The sequence below is a fragment of the Bos javanicus genome, chromosome 17, assembly GCF_032452875.1.
Source record: "Bos javanicus breed banteng chromosome 17, ARS-OSU_banteng_1.0, whole genome shotgun sequence".
In the NCBI taxonomy this organism is placed as follows: Eukaryota; Metazoa; Chordata; class Mammalia; order Artiodactyla; family Bovidae; genus Bos; species Bos javanicus.
The window spans coordinates 37671734-37695932 of NC_083884.1; the positions used below are offsets into that span (position 1 = coordinate 37671734).

Genomic DNA, 24199 nt, shown 5'->3' on the forward strand with positions numbered 1-24199 from the left:
TTATTTTTATATTTATGTAATTTTTGAAATGTAAATATAGTTTTTAGTGTCTTTGTAACAAAAGGGAATCAGAGTTTGCGTATGCTATGAAAGTAGCTGCTGATTTATGTAACTAAGCCAAGAAAATGCTAAAAAATCTAGACTTTTTTCCTTAATAACATAAATCAAAATTATTCATCAATTTGAGTAAAAGGAAACATTGCTTTTGTTTAATTAAAGTATATGTTATTTAAATCCTGCTTTAAAACTTTGTTGAATTTGTATCAAATAAACAAAATGTTTTTGAACTCTGAATAATTTTTAATTAAAGAAAATGGACAAGACTAATTTAATTGATACCTGAAAATAATTTGAATATAAATGATTAATTTATATAAAAATGATTTTGAGAAATGTTTAATAGATCAGAGATACATGTATCCTTGTTGTTGTTGTCAGTTGCTAAGTGTCTTGTCTGACTCTGTGACTCCATGGACTGCAGCACATGTATCTTAATATTGACTAAATATGCCTTCCTGATTTTGTGTAAACTTAATTTGCTTGTCATTTTTTAAGATTAAAAAACCTCTACTTCCATCCAAACTTTCATTTACAATGAGAAGTAAAGAGATCTAATTCAAAAAGATTTGTTTGGACACAAATGACTTTTTAATAAACAGAAGTAGAGTGGAATATAAACCATTTGGCAACAGTCATTTGAGATATACATTGTTTCCATAACTTAATACTTTATGTTTTTTGAATTAATAAATATGCTGCATGGATATCATCATTATCAATGACCTCATGAAAGTAGTTACATTAACCTATTTAATATATTTTTTATTTCCTGATTCCAATCTGTGCTTTACCAACATGAAATTAAGATATGTTGATAATCCTTTTGGTATACTTCTTCTATCCCTTATCTAATTTCAAAGTGATCCATTTTTACCATCTTTTAAAATTTGAAAACACTTTTGGAACCACTGTAGCATTTGGATTTATAGGAAAGAGATAAATTATATTTATTCTGATTCATAAAGCCATTATTAAAATTGTAAATTTATCAGAGAAACAGTTTTTGTTACTGTATTTATACAAGTGAAATACAAAATATCTTAATTTTTTATATAAGTCTTTGAGATAAATAGCCTAAAGATATTCAGACTTTTTATTATGATAAACTCCAGATGATTTCCTAAGGCACGCACTGAAATGAATCCAAATTTTAGCAAGAAATAAAGGAACAGCAATGTTAAAGAAAAGTGACCAGACATTTGAGAAATTTTCTGGAAATGCAGGAAACCCACTACCATTTATTTATGTTGTTTAACAGTTTCATCAGTAATGTCTAACTTTTCTATTGTCCTATGTACAAGAATCATTTAAAGTGGTTCTTTATAATTTTTTTTTTATTTTAATATAGAATTTACAGTATAATTTTCTGGATTCGGCCGAGTTGCTGTATCATGTACACCTCCTCAGGTTGTATTTGTATGGCTTAGGTGTAGTTTTGTTCTTATTATTGTAGTGATTGTCGAATATCTTAATAGTAATTAACAAACACTGAGCACTTACTATAAACCAGACAATGAAATAAGAATTTTTAGGCACTCCCTCATTTAAAACTAGCAGCTCCATAAACTTTTATCCCTGTTCTACATATGGTGAATCACTTAACTAATAAGTGTTGGAACCAGCTATAAACTCTGTTCTGTCTAAATTCAGTGCCTTAGCACTCAATACATTATAGAACTCAAGTCCTTTATTCGCTTTCCGAGTAAAATCTAGCTAATGTGCTCTGCAAATTATCCTAATGTCACCTATAAAACATTCCTGCCTCTCACTTCTGTGTACCTCTGCTACAACAAAACTCAGCTGCGCAGACCCTGCACTTGTTTTTTGTTCTTTGCTCTTGTCTAACATTGTAATATCTTTTTATTAACATGTTCTTCTGTCTCTAGACCCAGCCCTAAGTTGATCTTCTCATGTTGCTAACAAAATTACTACTCCTTTACTATTTCTCCATATTTATTTTCTCCATACTTCAATTCACCAGAGAACCACTAGGCTCTTTTTCCTAACTTTAGAGGTTTGGTGATGCAACTCTGCATTGGAAGGAAAACGCAACCTTAACATATTTTCTATTGCGTATAGTTTAAGTCCAAAGCATGTTGAAGCCAGACTTCCCTGGTGGTCCAGTGGTTAAGATTTTATGCTTCCTCTGCAGAGGGCACTATCTTAGAATGTAAGACATTATAGTACTTAGGGTTTGCTCCCCGGTCAGGGAAGTTCTACGTGCCATGGGGTGTAGCCAATGATAATAACAACAATAACGAACAATGTTGAATCTATTGCCTTCAGCAGACTTAACTCCTAAGACTGATCTGCAAACATACTATGGTCCAGTTAAGGGAACCTGAGTAGCCCCTATCCAGACTAACAATTTTTCAATTTTAGATGGGGTGAAAGTGAGAGAAATTTAGTAGAAAACATAATTCGAGTGTTTCTCTTTTCCCAGGATCGTGATACATGGTGGAATCCCCTCTCATGATTCCCAGTTAGCCCCACCATCATTGAGGGTAAATAACTCACACGCTCATAACCATTCTGCAACCATTCTCTCTTTCACATCCAGTATAATATTTAATTAATTACATAAGATATTCAATACTTTATTATAAAATAGGCTTTGTGTCAGATGATTTTGCCCACTGTGGTCAAAGTTAAGTGTTCTGAATCCTTTTAAGTTCAGCTGAACTTAAGGCTCAGACAGTAGAGAATCTGCCTGCAATGCAGAAGACTTGGGTTCGATCTCTTGGTTAAGAAGATCCCCAGGAGAAGGGAATGGCTACCCACTCCAATATTCTTGCCTGGGGAATCTTGCCTGGATGACCATGAACAGAGGAGCCTTGTGGCCCACAGCCCATGAGATCATAAAGAGTAGGACATGATAAGCAACTAACACTTTCCTTCTCACAGATTAAGCTATACTTTTTGGTAGGTTGCTGCTGCTGCTGCTAAGTCGCTTCAGTCGTGTCCGACTCTGTGCGACCCCATAGACGGCAGCCCACCAGGCTCCCCTGTCCCTGGGATTCTCCAGGCAAGAACACTGGAGTGGGTTGCCATTTCCTTCTCCAACGCATGAAAGCGAAAAGTGAAAGTGAAGTCGCTCAGTTGTGTCTGACCCTCAGCGACCCCATGGACTGCAGCCTACCAGGCTCCTCCGTCCATGAGATTTTTCAGGCAAGAGTACTGGAGTGGGTGCCATTAGGGCTATTCAATTCATTTTGACTTGTGGTATTTACTTCCGTAACCACATTGTAAGTTAAAAGTATCTGTATTTATAGTTTCTGTGTAACTATTCATGTTGTCTAAAATGCTCTTTCTGATCCTGATTTGGATCCTCTTAATTTATATCAATCTCCTGACTAAACTCAAGCACTCTATAATTCATGCAATTTTTTTTTATACCTTTGTCATTTATGATGACATTCTCCTCAAAATTTACATCTTGTTTTTTTGTTTTTGTTTTTTTTTTTTTGCCCCCCATGGTGGCATTTGTTTTTATTAGAATACCCCATATGGTAAGAGCTTTCCTAAGCCAGTACAGAGACTGGGTAGCCTCCTAGGGTCCCACAGCTTTCATCTTATCTTCCACTCTCTCTTGAGACTGGAGGGCAGGGGTTGGGAGTGGTGTCAGGCAGTCTCCAAAGTGCCTGCTTCTGGACCCCGGAGAGAATTCACATTGCCAGCAACATACCCCAGGACACATCAGTGGTATACCATAGGGCCTAAGGATCAAGGTAGTTTTTGAAGGCATTCCTGTTTGTATGGCTTCATGATGGAACCAAGGAGGCTCTCACAGACTCCCCCATGATCCTTCACTCTGGTTTAGAGCAGGCAGGACCCAGGAGAAGGTGGCCAAGGGTTAAGGGAGAAGAGATGGCATTGAGATACCCTTGGGAGTCTGGAAAGCACATGGATTTCTGGGGAAGGGAGAGCCATGGAAGCCCCACTCAGTTATTTTTTTGGTTTGGGGGATGTCATATTTCCTCTTGCTGGAGTATCATGACTGCAGGTGGATGTCCATTGAAGGGAGAGTCATAACCCGGAAAGCTACGCAGTCCAGGAAAAAATGGGGGAAAAATCTACAGTTCAACTATGCTGAGCCAGGATTCCTCCCCATTCAGGTGCACTGGTAAAGTCCATCACTATGGGCCTATCCTCTTGAGCCAGGTAAGGAATAGTTGCTGAGGTGAAGCTGAAATAACCAGCCTTGAGAGGATGTAGGGCCATGATGTGAGAGACATTGTTAGCAGGAGTAACCCAGTCCCATTTAATGTTGATTATTCCCAAGACAATGCTGAAGTCTTCTGGAAGGAAGGAATCATCAGGCAAGTCCACGTCTCATGTAGCACTTGAGCCAACACTGTAGATATTGTTCTGAAAGATCAGGTCTCCCCTTTCACAGCACATCTGTTCAACAGTGATTTTGAGGCCAAAGCCTGGCTACTTTGTCTGCTTGTGTGACGGCAAATAGAATGAACACCACAAACTCCAGCAGCCTCAGCATACACACTGTATCCCCATTCCCCGAGACTTTTGGGAGCTGCCAAAATCACAAGCAGAAGGTACTTCTTGTTAAAGGCATTCAGCCTGACAGCAAGTTTATTTATTTGTTTCATTTGATTGTATTAAACTTCATCTATTCACATGACGGACACTATGCTATGTTCCAACAGGAAACTGAGGCTAGATTTTGTTTCATTTATACATATGTATGGAACTAGAGTTAATAAAAGTTACATTGTCTTAAAAATTTTATTGGAATGTAGTTGATTTATGATGCTCTGTTAGTTTCAGGTATACAGAGTGTGATTCAGTTATACATATACATGATTCAAATCATTTTTAGACTCTCTATATATAAGGTATCACCAAATATTGAGTAGGTTTCCCTGTGCTATAGAGTAGATCCTTGTTAATTATCTATTTTTATATACTAGTGTGTGTATGTTCATTCCAAACTCCTCCTTTTCCTATGTTTCCGCTTTAGTAACCATATATATATATTTTTTTCCCCAAATCTGTGATTCTGTTTCTGTTTTGTAAATAAGCTTCTGTATTATTTTTTTAATTGTTTTTAAAAAGAACTCATACTTTGAAACTGTAAGAACATAGATTCAAATTTAGTGAATCACACTTACTGCAGAGTGATTCTAAGCACATTAGTTTGCTAGAGGCTCTTCCTGCCCTCGTATTAGGTCTCAATTTTGCATAAGTTTTTTCACTTACTAACTGGTGAGGTGAAGCACCTGCCAGAGGCTTAGACCAAAAGATTCTCAGATTCTCTCTGGCCACAATATTTAATTCAAACATGGGCATGGAACCCACTCAGAATCCATCCATTTTGCTGCCGCTTTTGAGAAAGAGACTTCTGGGTTTTGTGTACATTTGCCTAGAGGATCTAGAGCTACAATACCTATTATTATACCACATGAAGCTTAGACCTGAAACCAAGAGAGAAGATGCAAAACCAATAGATCAAGGGGAAAAAAATGAGTTATGATTACATTCAGTTCAGTCGCTCAGTCGTGTCCAACTCTTTGTGACCCCATGAATCGCAGCACGCCAGGCCTCCCTGTCCATCACCAACTCCCGGAGTTCACTCAGACTCACATCCATCAAGTCAGTGATGCCATCCAGCCATCTCATCCTCTGTCGTCCCCTTCTCCTCTTGCCCCCAATCCCTCCCAGCATCAGAGTCTTTTCCAATGAGTCAACTCTTCGCATGAGGCGGCCAAAGTACTGGACTCTCAGCTTTAGCATCATTCCTTCCAAAGAAATCCCAGGGCTGATCTCCTTCAGAATGGACTGGTTGGATCTCCTTGCAGTCCAAGGGACTCTCAAGAGTCTTCTCCAACACCACAGTTCAAAAGCATCAATTCTTCGTGCTCAGCCTTCTTCACAGTCCAACTCTCACATCCATACATGACCACAGGAAAAACCATAGCCTTGACTAGATGGACCTTTGTTGGCAAAGTAATGTCTCTGCTTTTGAATATGCTATCTAGGTTGATCATAACTTTCCTTCCAAGGAGTAAGCCTCTTTTAATTTCATGGCTGCAATCACCATCTGCAGTGATTTCGGAGCCCAGAAAAATAAAGTCTGACACTGTTTCCACTGTTTCCCCATCTATTTCCCATGAAGTGGTGGGACCAGATGCCATGATCTTCGTTTTCTGAATGTTGAGCTTTAAGCCAACTTTTTCACTCTCCACTTTCACTTTCATCAAGAGGCTTTTGAGTTCCTCTTCACTTTCCTCCATAAGGGTGGTGTTATCTGCATATCTGAGGTTATTGATATTTCTCCCGTTAATCTTGATTCCAGCTTGTGTTTTTTCCAGTCCAGCGTTTCTCATGATGTACTCTGCATATAAGTTAAATAAGCAGGGTGACAATATACAGCCTTGAGGTACTCCTTTTCCTATTGGGAACCAATCTGTTATTCCATGTCCAGTTCTAACTGTTGCTTCCTGACCTGCATACAAATTTCTCAAGAGGTAGGTCAGGTGGTCTGTTATTCCCATCTCTTTCAGAATTTTCCAGTTTATTGTGATCCACACAGTCAAAGGCTTTGGCATAGTCAAGAAAGCAGAAATAGATTCTTTTCTGGAACTCTCTTGCTTTTTCCATGATCCAGCGGATGTTGGCAATTTGATCTCTGGTTCCTCTGCCTTTTCTAAAACCAGCTTGAACATCAGGAAGTTCACAGTTCACATATTGCTGAAGCCTGGCTTGGAGAATTTTGAGCATTACTTTAGTAGCGTGTGAGATGAGTGCAATTGTGTGGTAGTTTGAGCATTCTTTGGCATTGCCTTTCTTTGGGATTGGAATGAAAACTGACCTTTTCCAGTCCTGTGGCCACTGCTGAGTTTTCCAAATTTGCTGGCATATGCAGTGCAGCACTTTCACAGCATCATCTTCCAGGATTTGGAATAGCTCAACTGGAATTCCATCACCTCCACTAGCTTTGTTCGTAGTGATGCTTTCTAAGGCCCACTTGACTTCACATTCCAGGATGTCTGGCTCTACATCAGTGATCACACCATCGTGATTATCTGGGTCGTGAAGATCTTTTTTGTACAGTTCTTCTGTGTGTTCTTGCCGTCTCTTCTGAATATCTTCTGCTTCTGTTAAGTCCATACCATTTCTGTCCTTTATCGAGCCCATCTTTGCATGAAATATTCCCTTGGTATCTCTGATTTTTTGAAGAGAGCTCTAGTCTTTCCCATTCTGTTGTTTTCCTCTATTTCTATGCATTGATCGCTGAAGAAGGCTTTCTTATCTCTTTTTGCTATTCTTTGGAACTCTGCATTCAGATGCTTATATCTTTCCTTTTCTCCTTTGCTTTTAGCTTCTCTTCTTTTCACAGCTATTTGTAAGGCCTCCCCAGACAGCCATTTTGCTTTTTTGCATTTCTTTTCCACGGGGATGATCTTGATCCCTGTCTCCTGTACAATGTCACAAACCTCAGTCCATAGTTCATCAGGCACTCTATCAGATCTAGGCCCTTAAATCTATTTTTCACTTCCACTGTATAATCATAAGGGATTTGATTTAGGTCATACCTGTATGGTCTAGTGGTTTTCCCTACTTTCTTCAATTTAAGTCTGAATTTGGCAATAAGGAGTTCATGGTCTGAGCCACAGTCAGCTCCTGGTCTTGTTTTTGCTGACTGTATAGAGCTTCTCCATCTTTGGCTGCAAAGAATATAATCAACCTGATTTTGGTGTTGACCATCTGGTGATGTCCATGTATAGAGTCTTCTCTTGTGTTGCTGGAAGAGGGTGTTTGTTATGACCCGTGCATTTTCTTGGCAAAACTCCATTAGTCTTTGCCCTGCTTCATTCCGTATTCCAAGGCCAAATTTGCCTGATACTCCCGGTGTTTCTTGACTTCCTACTTTTGCATTCCAGTCCCCTATAATGAAAAGGACATCTTTTTTGGGTGTTAGTTCTAAAAGGTCTTGTAGGTCTTCATAGAACGATTCAACTTCAGCTTCTTCAGTGTTACTGGTTGGGGCATAGACTTGGATACTGTGATATTGAATGGTTTGCCTTGGAAACAAACAGAGATCATTCTGTCGTTTTTGAGATTGCATCCAAGTACTGCATTTCGGACTCTTTTGTTGACCATGATGGCTACTCCATTTCTTCTAAGGGATTCCTGCCCGCAGTAGTAGATATAATGGTTATCTGAGTTAAATTCACCCATTCCAGTCCATTTTAGTTCGCTGATTCCTAGAATGTCGACATTCACTCTTGAGATCTCTTGTCTGACCACACCAATTTGCCTTGATTCATGGATCTGACATTCCAGGTTCCTATGCAATATTGCTCTTTACAGCATCAGACCTTGCTTCTATCACCAGTCACAGCCACAGCTGGGTATTGTTTTTGCTTTGGCTCTATCACTTCATTCTTTCTGGAGTTATTTCTCCACTCATCTCCAGTAGCATATTGGGCACCTACCGACCTGGGGAGTTCCTCTTTCAGTATCCTATCATTTTGCCTTTTCATACTGTTCATGGGGTTCTCAAGGCAAGAATACTAAAGTGGTTTGCCATTCCCTTCTCCAGTGTACCACATTCTGTCAGATCTCTCCACCATGACCCGCCCATCTTGGGTTGCCCCACGGGCATGGCTTAGTTTCATTGAGTTAGACAAGGCTGTGGTCCTAGTGTGATTAGATTGACTAGTTTTCTGTGAGTATGGATTCAGTGTGTCTGCTCTCTGATGCCCTCTTGCAACACCTACCGTCTTACTTGGGTTTCTCTTACCTTGGGCGTGGGGTATCTCGTCACGGCTACTCCAGCAAAGTGCAGCCACTGCTCCTTACCTTGGATGAGCCGTATCTCCTCACTGCCGCCCTTCCTGACCTTCAACGTGGGATAGCTCCTCTAGTCCCTCCTGTGCCCGTGCAGCCACAGCTCCTTGGACGTGGGGTTGGTCCTCCTGGCTGCTGCCCCAGGCCTCTGGCATGGGGTTGCTCCTCCCCGCCGCCGCCCCTGGCCTCGGGCGTGGGGGCATGGGATAGCTCCTCCTGGCCACTGCCCTTAACCTCGGACGCCGGGTAGCTCTTCTCGGCCGCCCCCCCTGACGTCGGATTGGGGGTAGCTCCTTCCGGCCGCCACCCCTGACCTCAGACGCGGAGTAACTCCTCTTGTCGCCACCTCTGACCTCGGACTTTGGTCATAACTTTTCTTCCAAGGAGTAAGCGTCTTTTAATTTCATGGCTGCAGTCACCATCTGCAGTGATTTTGGAGCCCCCCAAAATAAAGTCTGATATGTTTCCACTCTTTCCCCATCTATTTCCCATGAAGTGATGGGACCAGATGCTATCATCTTCGTTTTCTGAATGTTGAACTTTAAGCCAACTTTTTCACTCTCCTCTTTCACTCTTATCAAGAGGCTTTTTAGTTCCTCTTCACTTTCTGCCATAAGGGTGGTGTCATCTGCATATCGGAAGTTACTGATATTTCTCCCAGCAATCTTGATTCCAGCTTGTGCTTCTTCCAGCCCAGTGTTCCTCATGATGTACTCTGCATATAAGTTAAATAAGCAGGGTGACAATATACAGCCTTGACGTACCCTTTTCCTATTTGGAACCAGTCTGTTGTTCCATGTCCAGTTCTAACTGTTGCTTCCTGACCTGCATACAGGTTTCTCAAGAGGCAGGTCAGGTAGTCTGGTATTCCCATTTCTTTCAGAATTTTCCACAGTTTATTGTGATCCACACAGTCAAAGGCTTTGGCATAGTCAATAAAGCTGAAATAGATGTTTTTCTGGAACTCTCTTGCTTTTTCCATGATCCAGCAGATGTTGGCAATTCGATCTCTGGTTCCTCTGCCTTTTGTAAAACCAGCTTGAACACCTGGAAGTTCATGGTTCATGTATTGCTGAAGCCTGGCTTGGAGAATTTTGAGCATTACTTTACTAGCGTGTGAGATCAGTGATTACATTTCTGTAGAGCAAATTTCAGCTATATTTGAGCTCGTTCCAGCATTTCCTCTATGAGAGCGCTCCTTTTTTTTTTTTTTTTCTTTTTTTCATTTAATATATTTGTATTGGATATCCTATTATTTAAAAATGAAAGTCTAATATTGGGTTTCCTTATGTCTAAAATACACATATTACCTGCTTCACACTATTTTGTTGATTGTAGGATTTTACGTAGTTCCTGGCACATAGTAAGTGATAAACAAATGCTGTTTCTTTTTCCCTTGGGATGATGGGGGGTTTTTTTGGTCATATTGTCTCCTAAAGTAGTTACATTAATGAACACTCAGTAAATATTTGTTGTTAAAAAATGCTGCACTTAGTAATGTTTCTCTGGCATGGTGATTCCTCATAAAAGAAAAAATATGCCCAGTTTGTAGCTTGCTGAAAACTTCCCCATGGCCTTAGGTGCTGTGGAGGAAGAGAGTAAACACTTATCAGTTAGTTGTGTAACATTGTATGGAGACAGATCAGTTGAAGATTTTTTGATTACTTGAGTCAGCTCAAGGGTAACACCAAACCTATAAGATTGCCATCTAAGAATTTTTCTGAGTTCCTTAGATTATGGCACCTATAAATAGGGCAATTCACCTATTCAGTCTGGGCATCCATCTCTACAGCTTGCACAAATCCTCATCTTCTCTAAGTGCTAAGAAGAGAAAACTCACTAGGACCTTTCTTAAAGGGAAGGCTTTATGTCATTTAGGATTTGACTAAAACAGGTGATTGAAGAAACCTTCAATGCGGGACACACTGTCATTCTTCTAACATCTAAAGAATCTTTTTTTGTTTTCTTCTCTCTCGGGTAGATTTCATTATAAATCTCCTAGATTGTTTGTTTGAGATTTATGTCTTTCATGCCATTCTGAAAATGCTTTAGAGACATTTACTCAATAAATATTTTGGTTCAAAGTGTGCATATTGGAGTTGATATTTCATTAGAAATATAATTAATTAGAAATATTTCATTGATATTTGATTAGATTCCTCAGTTTTAATTTAGCATCAATGTAGTGTACAGCAAGGTTGAATAACTGATAAGATTTATACGTAAATTAGAACGCTACCTACTCCATGACTAATATTTTTCAAAAAAGAGTAATTCTTTTTTTTTTAAATGAAATTTATCAAATTGTAACACAATGAAGAACAAAGTCATCTGCAGTTGACGTTTAGTATATTTAGTAATTGACTTATAAAACTCAGGAAGCCTTGTTTATTTGTTTATTTTAATATTGGTCCTATAGAGAGTGTAAATTGGAGAAGGAAATGGCAACCCACTCCAGTGTTCTTGCCTGGAGAATCCCAGGGAGGGCAGAGCCTGGTGGGCTGCCATCTCTGGGGTAACACAGAGTCAGACATGACTGAAGCAACTTAGCAGCAGCAGCAGCAGAGAGAGTAAATCATACTCTTTAGCAAACAGGAAATAGAGGCTCAAAACCAAGAATAGTTTGTTGGGTTTTGTTTTTGTTTCTTTTTTTTTTCTTGTCAGTCATGAGCAATGATGCTTTAGACAACTGCTGTGAGCTCTGTTGAGAGTCTTATCTTTGGCCAAAAAAATTTAGAGGAAAACCATTCTGTAACAAAGACCACATGGAAGAAATCTAGATAAATACTTGTCAAATGGATTACTGGGAAATTTTTGAAATGTTACTACCAAAGTAGTCAAGATAAATCTGCATGCTTATTATGTAATGACTACCAAGCAGGCAAAGGCTTGAACATTCTCAAAATGTATTCCTCAGTTGACTAGGAATATCAGTATGTCCCCCAAACAAGTTAAAAAAAGTAAGCTCTCACAGTTTTTTCTGTTAGGATAAATATGCAGCACTGTAAATGTCAATCCTATAGTGTAAGACATCTCAGACCCTTTAAAGTACAACACTATTAGTGGTTGAAATCACAAACATGATAGAGACCTTCATTTCCTCAAGGCTGAGAGGAAAATGTGGTAAAGGCAACAACCTACAAAATAAGAAGACATCAAGCTGTGACATCTGGCAGGTCCTGAAGGAGGTCAGTATTTTGAACAGAATGAACAAATCACCAGCATAGAGGGACGTTCATTAGAAAACTCAGAACAGCTTGAGGAAAACAAGACAGAACCCACTCTGTTTGTAAATGAGATTGTCAGAGACTTTCTGTGGGTGGGAGGAGAAAGAAAACAAATACATTATCAAGAAGCCCAGATATGCAATCACTCTTGCTGTGTTCTCTGCAGAACAATGGAAGGAACAAAGATCTGTATGTTGGTGAATTCCTTGCAGAGTCAGTAATGACATGCTCATTTGCAGTGTGTTCTCTGGAACACTTAGCTGTTCTTTTTGCTACTTAAAAAGGAAAAAATAAAATAAAAAGCAGACTTGTCATTGTGAGATGACATGCTGAGTCACCTTATTCTTTGCCAAGACAGATAATATGAGCAGATATTGTACTGTTTGGCATTATCTGTATCTGTCAGGACCTGCAGCTTCTGAAAATGGCAATAATCCATCTTTAATCACTTGTAGAACATATGTCAGAATCAACTCATTCTGGCCATTGCTTTGAGAACTTTCCTGACACAATTCTTAGATGCACAAAAGGATAGCTCTACAACTCAGTGCATGTCTAAATTAATTTTTGATTAACACAAACTTGAAAGTGTCAATTGGTTTCAATTACCCTGTGTGTACATATGTTTTACATAGCTCTGCTGTGTGTGCATTAAATAATCAAGGCTTCTGTTAAGCAGATGTACGTAGGTTGTCACATGTTCTAACGGATTGGTGCCTCTGTGCTATCAGTTGTCATATAGTTTTTAAATCACTTCACAAATAATTGATCTTTATTAAACATTTAATTTTGCAAGGCAATGCTTCATCCTTTGTATGCTTTCTCAGTGTTATGCTGCTATTAAATTTTGGAACTAGGTTGCGTGTGGACACGGTATTGTTTGAATGCTGAGTCTGAGTGGTTTTGAACACTTGGTTCTGCTGGCTGATGACACTCCATGCCCCGTACCCACCCACTCCCCCAACACACATATATACACACTGACCTCTATTTACAATTTGCCTTTACTTACTACTAATCTCTTCTTGTTCCATTTTGTGAAGAGATGCTGAACTGTTATTTGTATTTTAGATACATTTCCGATACTTGTTTTATGGGACATTTTTGTAGACATGTTCTTTGTTAATCTATTAAAAAATAGCACATTATAATATAAGGAGAAAGAAAACAAATACATTATCAAGTTATCCAGATATGTAATCACCCTTGGTGTGTTCTCTGCAAAATAAAAAAGAGGGGATTTTGAATCAATTAATTGAATTATACTTAATCAACTAAATTATGTTGATTATAATGTGTGTTTAATGCTTAAATCACTTCCAGTAGAAAACAAGCTTGCTCATTCCATATTTTCATCATCATTTGAGAGATTCCTTCATAGCTGCCAGTCTGTTAAATACTCTGTGATCAATAATATTTGTCCTCACTATGAAATGTTACTGGCATAAGCCTTAGACAGGATACATTTCAAGTATGAGAGAAAGGAATTAGAACAAGACAGATTTTTGTTTCTAATCTATTGTATCAGAGTAGACTGCTTATCTCTTTCAAAGCATTGCTTTTTATATGATAATTAACTATTCTGTAAAAAATTCAAGCATCTGGAGTATAGTAGTTAATTCATAATGTAGATCCATCAATTTAATTTTACTTTTGAAACTTAGTCCAGTAATGATATATTTTAATTCAATTCAATTATCTTTTGTTCATTTACATTTATGAATTGCAGAACTGAAAAATAACCCCTGGTGTGTGTTAGACATTTATGAATTTTCTTCATAGGACTTTGTAAAAGTATCATTCTATGGCTAGATACAATGCTAATGGGGCAGCCTATTTTCTTTATCATCAGCAAGAAATAAAAGGGCAATTAGAAGGCTCCATATGAAAGATTTTAAAGTATTTTTTTGAATTGTATATTCATTTTCACCACCAATGCAATCAGTGCAATGAGCTGCTCACTTATGTCAAAGTTACGGTTTTTATTTTCTCTCTGGTACATTATGAACATAAGAGAGTAAAAATAAGTAGAGACTTTGGCCCACTTAAAGACAGATGTGAAAAATCTCAGAGATTTCTAGGCAGGAAATTACCTCAAATACCTTGACATTATCCCACTTTTATAAACAGCTATTTGAGTTAAATTCCCTTACATCTACAGACCTCTACCAACATTTTTCTGCACCTTCCTTGCCTCTAATGAAACTCCATTCTCCTTATTGAGGCAATGTTTGCACATGTGCCTGGCATTCTCATTCTGAGCAGCCTTGATGTGCTAGGGCCTTGGATGGAGCTATTTGCCTTGACTATCATTGGTCCTAAATCAACACGAGAAAAAAAAAAAAGAGCCCCCCATTTAGCAATGTATAATCCTCCATCTCAATTCCATCCCTTTAAGCTTGTTTTATCTGTTGTTATCTCACAGCATCTAAGCTCAGCCTGAGCAATAATTCCTCTGGAGGCCAAATCTTGCAGTGATTTCTGCTTCCACGTGCACAGCTCACCCTCCATGTCACTTCCCAGTTTCACAAGACCAACACAAGCTCTAAATTCTGCTTTCAAAAATATATATTCTTATTTGTCTAATTGTCTCAATTACTATATTGCATTTAGAACCAAGTCAATGCTTCCAAGGTAGTAATAATCCTCATTAACTTTAAAAGAAATTATCATTGGATTGTGTCCATTTGTGATCTAGTTCTTCTCAATTTTTTTCTTTTCATCCTTGCTAGCTGCTAGTTCCTAATATTCATCTTGTGCTTTAGATACTCTGCTCACTAGGCTTCTACTATGTTAGACTTTCTTATGTGTCACTGTCTCTACACCTAATCTCCTCTGTTAAATTTATTCCAGCCTCTCAAAATTATACTTTCATAGAATTCTATGAAAGTTTTACAATAGCAGAAGTGATTTTTCAAAAATTATTTGTTCACATATTTGTATTCACCATCAGAGTCAGGTCCTGAGTAGCAGAATCATTGTCTGTTATTGTATTCCTACTCCAATATTTAGCTCATTGCCTGGCACATGGTGCCAATTCAGAATGCTCAGTAAGGGAAGGATTGAATGTAATTAATAGAAGTTATTTGAAACTATTTCAGGAACTTTCTGCTGCAAGACTGAAATTACTCAGGAAAAGCTTTTATTTTATTTCTGTCTCAAGAAAGAGTTAACCCTTCTAATTATTAAGAAAGGGTAAAATGTCCCAATTCTTTGTCAGGCTCAATCTGATCATCTGTAGGCAAAGATAGGCTGAGATGGACAGAGTTGATAGAGAAAACTTTAACACATATGTTTTAATGAGGACTGACCCTCAAGTCTTCCAAACCTAGTAAAATAGTTTAATATATAAACATAGTCTGATGCATTATGATAAGTGCTAAAATAGATGTAGCATCAAGACATTTCTAAGAGAAAGACAGGATGCAACCATTTTGGAGAAGTCAGGGAAGAAGTAGCAGTAGCAGTAATGTGTACAGTGGATTTTGAAGAAATACCAGAATGTAGAGCTTGTGACATGAAAATGCTGGTGGATAGTTTGCCCAGAAAATTGAACATGAGCTCACCTCTTCTCTAGGAACCATTAAAAAATGCTTAGTTTCTGACACCAGACAAGCAGGCAATAGCCAAAATCACCTAAAGACTTGGAAGAATGTGGGAAAGAATACAGATCCCTTGAGAATGAAAACCAGAAACAGAAGAAAAGACTTTTCTAGCTCATTATCATATGTAAAGGGATATCACCAGCAATTTCATGTTCTTTGGGGACCTGAGGGCTGGTAGAACTGCCGTTCCAACTAGGAGCATTCTGCTGTGTGTCCTCTGTATCAAGTTTTGACCCCATACAGATGTGTTCTTAAGCCTTTGCCTTCCTTTGACAAGTAAGCATCTTTTGTTTGCATTTGTTGTAGATTTTCTCTTAATCATGATTACCTTGAGACCATAACAAAAAGTTGTATCTTACTTAATAAATTGTCAGCCAAACAAGGGGAGATTTCTGAGGGAGGTTGTTATAGATAGATGAAAGAGCGTGTGCAGAAGCATGTGTACATGACAAAACATGGAAGGCCTATTTTACATTCAGAAAATAAAACAAATTTTAAAAAGCTTTCCTGACTCCTTTGAGAAAGTCCAGTTTTTTCTGTATGAAAAGTGAAAGTGAAGTCGCTCAGTCATGTCTGACTCTTTGCGACCCCATGGAGAGTGTAGCCTACCAGGCTCCTCCATCCATGGGATTTTCCAGGCAAGAATACTGGAGTGGGTTGCCATTTCCTCCTCCAGGAGATCTTCCCAACCCAGGGATTTAACCCAGGTCTCCCACATTGTAGGCAGACACTTTACCATCTGAGCCACCAGGGAAGTCATTAGGCTCACACATGCACCATGATCAGAAATACACCATGGACAAATAGACACAATGAACAGATATGCACCATGGACAAACAGACACAAAAGATAGGCATAGGCACAATGGATGGACATAGACACCATAGACACAATGGATAGACAAAGATATCACGATCAGATGTATATCGTGGGCAGATAGCTCTCCCAGGCCTGCCTGGCTGTCTCGCCATTTGTTCTCACAAGTGTTTCTCCTAATATAAATTTCTTGCACAATGCTTCATATGGACTGCAGCCCACCAGGCTCCTCTGTCCACAAGATATTCTGGGCAATTGGGTCGCCATTTCCTTCTCCAGGGGATCATCCACCCCAGGGATCAAACCCGAGTCTCCTGCACTGCAGGCAGATTCTTTACCGACTGAGCTACAAGGGAAGCCCTTTTTCTGTATGGTAGAAGTATAAAGTGTTGTATTCATTGACCAATTTGAGTAGCATTTCTGAGAGTTTCCAGGGAATGGGCTAGTTTTAATTGTTTACTGTGAAGACTGAATTTCTTAAATAACAATAATTCATTGCTTTTGTTGAAAATTTGTCATAGTTATGATATGACATCATAATCAGAGGTTATCTTTATGTACAGTTTCTATGCATATGTCTTATTCTGGGTCTTTTGCAAAGTAGATATGAAGCATTGTGCAAGATATGTATATTAGGAGAAATACTTGTGAGAACAATGGGGAGACATCCAGGCAGGCCTGGGAGAGCTATCTGCCCAGGATATACATCTGATCGTGATATCTCAGTCTATCCATTGTGTCTATGGTGTCTACTATGTCTATCCATTGTGTCTGTTTGTCCATGGTCCATATCTGTTCATGGTGTCTGTTTGTCCATGGTGTATTTCTGATTACGCTGCATGTCTACCCATGGTGCATGTGTGAGCCTAAGTGAAGAAGAATGGTCTGCAAGAAAATTAGTTTGGGCAAAGCATCTTAGACTACCATAGAGCCTAAGGAAGAATTAACAATGCCACTGGAAGTCCTGGAGCCAAAAGCCCCACTTAGAGATGGCTCACTTTAGTAGAAATGAGCCTGATTTACTACTGTAAGGACTATACTCAGCCATTGGCTCAGAGAAGCCTGTGAACAACACGATCATTTCACAAAGGCAGCTGTAGAGTTCAAAGCACAGCAGCTGAGACTTCAGTCAGTTAAACTCTCCACAGTAGAAGAACTGATGATCTTACTCTCATGTCTGATGTAATTTGTGCAAAATATTAAAGTCAGCTTCTACTATTAAACATTTAGCACGTCAGTTCAGTTCAGTTCAGTCGCTCAGTCATGTCCGACTCTTTGCGACCCCATGAATTGCAGCACAGGCCTCCCTGTCCATCAACAACTCCCGGAGTTCACCCAGACTCACGTCCATCGAGTCAGTGATGCCATCCAGCCATCTCATCCTCTGTCGTCCCCTTCTCCTCCTGCCCCCAATCCCTCCCAGCATCAGAGTCTTTTCCAATGAGTCAACTCTTCGCATGAGGTGGCCAAAGAACTGGAGTTTCAGCTTTAGCATCATTCCTTCCAAAGAAATCCCAGGGCTGATCTCCTTCAGAATGGACTGGTTGGATCTCCTTGCAGTCCAAGGGATTCTCAAGAGTCTTCTCCAACACCACAGTTCAAAAGCATCAATTCTTCAGCACTCAGCCTTCTTCAAGGTCCAACTCTCACATTCATACATGAGGACAGGAAAAACCATAGCCTTGACTAGATGGACCTTTGTTGGCAAAGTAATGTCTCTGCTTTTGAATATGCTATCTAGGTTGGTCATAACTTTCCTTCCAAGGAGTAAACGTCTTTTAATTTCATGGCTGCAGTCACCATCTGCAGTGATTTTGGATCCCCCAAAAATAAGGTCTGACACTGTTTCCACTGTTTAGCACTTAGCTTAGGAGTTTTCTTATTTCTAGCTAAACTATACATGCATATTTATAAAGTCTACCTAGTAGTGAAGCTTGGTTTTCTTAACATGATTTTTGGTAAAGAATGTAAGTCCTTTCAAAACCCACATTTTGCCGAATTCTCTGAGACAGTTGGCAACCATTTTACCTGAGACCTGGGTTTGATTCCTGGGTCAGGAAGATCCCCTGGAGAAGGAAATGGCAATCCATTCCAGTATTCTTGCCTGGAGAATCCGATAGACAGAGGAGCCAGCAGGCTACAGTCTGTGGGGTTGAAAGAATTGGACACTACTTAGCAACTAAAGTACTACCAGAGACCATTCAGTTCAGTTCAGTCGCTCAGATGTGTCCTACTCTTTGCAACCCCATGAATCGCAGCACGCCAGGCCTCCCTGTCTATCACCATCTCCCGGAGATCACTCAGACTCATGTCCATCGAGTCAGGGATGCCATCCAGCCATCTCATCCTCTGTCATCCCCTTCTCCTCCTGCCCCCAATCCCTCCCAGCATCAGAGTCTTTTCCAATGCCTCAACTCTTCGCATGAGGTGGCCAAAGAACTGGAGTTTCAGCTTTAGCATCATTCCTTCCAAAGAAATCCCAGGGCTGATCTCCTTCGGAATGGACTGGTTGGATCTCCTTGCAGTCCAAGGGACTCTCAAGAGTCTTCTCCAACACCACAGTTCAAAAGCATCAATTCTTCAGTGCTCAGCTTTCTTCACAGTCCAACTCTCACATCCATACATGACCAGAGGAAAAACCATAACCTTGACTAGATGGACCTTTGTTGGCAAAATAACGTCTCTGTTTTTCAATATGCTATCTAGGTTGGTCATAGCTTTTCTTCCAAGGAGTAAGCGTCTTTTAATTTCATAGCTGCAGTCACCATCTTCAGTGATTTTGGATCCCCCAAAAATAAAATCTGACACTGTTTCCCCTGTTTCCCCATCTATTTCCCATGAAGTGATGGGACCAGATGCCATGATCTTCGTTTTTTGAATGTTGAGTTTTAAGCCAACTTTTTCACTCTCCTCTTTCACTCTCATCAAGAGGATTTTTAGTTCCTCTTCACTTTCTGCCATAAGGGTGGTGTCATCTGCATATCTGAGATTATTGATATTTCTCCTGGCAATGGTAACTGATTAAATAATATAAAAAATTATTTTCCAGTCACTCATAGCTAGAGATCCAAGAAAGTATGATTGCTTAATTCTATTCAAAGACTTGTGTCCTCAAGCTTGAAGAGCAAAGGTGAATGTCATAGAAATGAACTTGGTGGAATTTCTGTGCTAAAAATATCTACCTTAATACTGACTACAGGGTTCTTCCTTTCCTTGACGATCCACATTAAACTGTGCTTGTTAGTTCTAAGGAATTTTTCCAAATTTTTACTGGACTATCCCCTCAGTTCAGTTCAGTTCAGTCGCTCAGTTGTGTTCGACTCTTTGTGACCCCATGAATCGCAGCACGCCAGGCCTCCCTGTCCATCACCATCTCCCGGAGTTCACTCAGACTCACGTCCCTTAACTGTATCTACAATTCTCTGTGCATGTCCTAAATTCTCAAAACTTTTTATAATTACAGCCATTAAAGCTACATTACATTTTTTTTATTTCAGAGGATTTTGTTTATCCTTATACTCTCTCTAGATATTAAGCTTCTTGAGGTAAGCTGGTAGAACTTGTAAAACCATTCACTTTATGCAATATCTAACAGAAAATGGTTGTTAAATAAATGTTATATGAACAGAATTACTATAAATGGTTAACTCATCTTAGTAAGTTGAATCTCTGCATATAGTGAAGAACATGAAGATATACAAATGTCTATAAGTTATACAAAAAGTAATATTAAGCAAATAGAGATTGAAATACTAGCTAGAAAATAGTGTATTTTTTTTTCTTTAAGTACTTTTTCTGGAACCTTTTGATGGTTTATACCTTAAACACTCCAAAATAGTTAACAGTTTTTTTCCGTCTATGTGCCAATACATCAGTTCAGTTCAGTTCAGTCGCTCAGTCATGTCCGACTCTTTGCAACCCCATGAATTGCAGCACACCAGGCCTCCCTGTCCATCACCAACTCCCGGAGTTCACTCAGACTCACGTCCATCGAGTCAATGATGCCATCCAGCCATCTCATCCTCTGTCGTCCCCTTCTCCTCCTGCCCCCAATCCCTCCCAGCATCAGGGTCTTTTTCAATGACTCAACTCTTCACATGAGGTGGCCAAAGTATTGGAGTTTCAGCTTATAGAGGGTAAAAAATGACAGGGACAGTGAAGGACAGGGATGCCTAGTGTGCTGCAGTCCATGGGGTTATAAAGAGTTGTACATGACCGAGCAACTAGATAACAACAACCAATTAAAAAAAAAAATTATTTCTCCACATACAGGCCCAGGAGTAGTATCATAAGGTAGGTGTACTTTTAGTTTTTTTTGTTTTTTTTTTTCATTTTTCTTTTTTATTTAAGGAGCCTCCATACTGTTCTCCATGATGGCTTTACCAATATACACTCCCACAAACAATATAGGAAGGTTCTCTTCTCTCCACAACATCTCCAGCATTTGTTATTTATAGACATTTTAATGATGGCCATTCTGATGTGTGGGGTGATAGCTCATGGTAGTTTTGATTTGTATTTCTCTAATAATTACTGATATTAATTAATATTAATATATTAAGTGAGATTAATATTGAGTATATTTTCAAAACAGAAATAGACTCACAGACATAGATAACAAACTTTTGGATACCAAAAAGGAAAAGAGGGTGACAGAGTAAATTACAATTTGTGGATTAATAGATATTCACTACTATATATAAAATAGATAATCAACAAAGACTTATTGTATGGTACAAAAAAATATACTCAACACTTAGTTATAACCTGTAAAAGAAAAGAATCTGAAGAACAATAGATATATATGTGTATGGTTGGATCACCTGGCTGTACACCTATAACAAATACATCATCATAGATCAGCTATACTTCAAAAAATAAAAATAAAGTGCAGCCAGTCTTCTAAAAAATATCTCCCACATTAGTTTTAAGCTTTGCCTGTTAACATCCCTTTCCTGAGAGAGGAGCAGGATAGAATTTAAGAACACAGGCTCCAGTCCAAGCTCTTCAATAAGTGAACTGTGTGACTTCAGGTATATCCTTTAATCTCACTGGGTTTCAAGATTTTCATCTGTAAAATGAAGGAATTGAGCCAGATCATCTCCAAAGTCCCTCCAGCTTCAAAGCAAACTCTCAGGTCTTAAGACTGACTTAAACCAGAGCCTCATGGTCTGTGCTCTTCTCTCTAATGCCTTGTGGTCACCATGCAGTCCTATATAGATAAAAGGACTACCAAGTGTTAATCATTCTCTCAAAGGGGACAAATGTTCTTTGAAATAAGGACTTCCTCAGCAATGAATAGCTGTTAAAATGTAATACATAATCATCCAAATGTCTGTGGTATTTGTAACATACCTCAATTCACCACATTACCAAATACAGTTTTAATGACAAATCAACCCTAAACTTATCCTGTTTGAGTGACATTAGGCCAGAAGCTGACACACCTCATGATCATTAGATCTGATATTTTTCATAATGTAACATAGTATCTAAATATGGAAAACTTAAACATTACTCAAAACAGCAACATTTTATGGTACAAAAATGTTTTCTTTCCTAAATATACTTTCTCTATAACTTCAGTGTCTGCTTTTTAAAACCCTACCAACATCATATAATTTTTTTTTTTAATTTAAACTGCTAAATATTGAAGCTCATTTGCAGAGTATGTATTTGGAAAAATCCAAAGTAGTGTTTTTGCCCCTTTTTGACTTAACTTCCAATCTCTACCTTTAGAGACAGAATATTTACAAAATCTTATCAGCATACTAAGTGCTAGGAAAAAAATGGGAAAGAAGCAAGATTCCCTTTCTATAGGAAAATAAATAGAGTTAAAATGGGAAAAGAGGAAAATGAAAGCATTTTTTTAAATTGAATTTAAAACCAATGGAGAAAAAGAGGTATAAGCTTGTCTTCATATAAAGGAAAATTCAGGCCTCCTACAGACCCTATTCAAGAATTTTTCTCACTGCTTCTTAAAAATAAAACCTTAAGAAGGGTAGACTATTTCCCTTCAGGACTTTATATTATTCATTTCATGCCATATGACTCCAGTAAAGAGTAAGTAAATGTTTTGAATAAATGAACAATCTATTTCCAATGTCAAAATAATTATGCTAAAACTAGTTAAAGAATTAGTCTTGAAAAGTAAGAGTGAAGTCACTCAGTCGTGTTCGACTCTTTGTGACCCCATGGACTGTAGCCTACAAGGCTCCTCCCTCCATGGAATTCTCCAGGCAAGAGTACTGGAGTGGGTTGCCATTTCCTTCTCCAAGGGATCTTCCCCACCCAGGGATCGAACTTCGGTATCCTGCATTCCAGGTAGACGCTTTAACCTCTGAGCCACCAGGGAAGTGAATCCAAAAACAGAGTCAATGAAAGCAACTGAGAGGGTTATACACAGGATGAAAAGTCTCAGTTAATTATTTCTTTAGATAGCATTTCTGAGATAAAGCATGATCTGTTTGACTAGAAACTATTCTTCACATGGTTTTTCACAGAATTTTTTCAGGAAGTCCTTAAGAAAAGAATATAATACTTTATGTCATACTGGACTCAAAGCTAAACTTTTTATTTATTTTGTACCAGCCAAAGTGTGATCTTAGAAGGAAATTTCCATATAAAGGAAGTGGTGATTACCCCCCTAGGCCTTTGAAATGTGTTTCCTGTAAAGAAATGGAGTTTTGAGCCTCGTCAATTTTTAAACCCAAAGAAGTAGTGGAAAAAAGTTATAGTCCCTTATTATTAATTCACAGATCAGCTGTTCAAGCAAAATTGTTTCTGAATTTATAGCAAACTAAAAGGATCATAAAAATTATTTCTTCCTTGTGGTCTCCATAAACATCTTTAACAGGTACTAGGTAATAAGTGCAATATAAATGCCTTTCCAACAGATAAGTGAAGCTGTGATCGGATTGTAATATGCTGCAATGCATTTCAGTCAACAGGTCCTTTCCAAGGAAGCACCTGGCTAAGAAGCCATGTGTTTGAAAGCTTATACTCTCCTCTCCAAGAAATAGATGTGTTGCATTATGGTGTGATGTATTTTTGAAAAGTAAACTCCTTAAGATGTATTGAAGAATAGCATTTAGGCCTCCTGCAGAAAATGCCCGCTTTTTTGCCCCCTCCCCCTGCCTTTTTTTTTGGCCTGCTGAATGCCCACTTCAAATTGCCCGCTTTTTCTTTGTGTTGCTTTTTCAGTTATACGGTCAGCTAAATTAACTTGAGAGCAGGCAATACAGGCAACCCTAAGGCCCAGTGCAGAAGCTCAGATTCCCTGAGCTATGCTGGGACCTACATATTTGGCTATTTGCCTAGCCCTCTTGGATGCTTAGCTTCAATTTTTCTGGTGTAACTCCAAACCTAGCTGGTTTCTGGAATAATCTGGCAATATAAATAAGAAAATTGGTTCTGGAGCCTTAAGAAGATTCTCCTTAGTATAGGAGGAAAATCTAGTTTTCTTGTGCAGAAATCTCCTGACCCTTTCCCTGGTAGTCCAGTGATTGAGAATCTACCATGCAATGCAGGAGGAGTGTGTTCAATCCCTGGTTAAGGAATTAAGATCCCTCATGGACAGGGAAAACTAACCCCATATGATGCAGCTTCTGAGCCTGCATGCTCCAAAGCCCATGCGCCACAGCTAGAGAATGCATGTACTGCAATGAAGAGCCGCA

The 24199-nt window shown here is 38.8% G+C and overlaps 1 protein-coding gene and 1 pseudogene across 1 annotated transcript in view; one reads left to right on the forward strand and one right to left on the reverse strand.

Annotated features, from left to right (window-relative positions):
• FSTL5 (follistatin like 5) overlaps nucleotides 1–24199 on the forward strand; it is a 928941-nt gene that overhangs the window by 879199 nt on the left and 25543 nt on the right. The window lies entirely within an intron of this gene.
• Nucleotides 3914–4558, reverse strand: LOC133229251 (translocon-associated protein subunit beta-like; annotated as a pseudogene).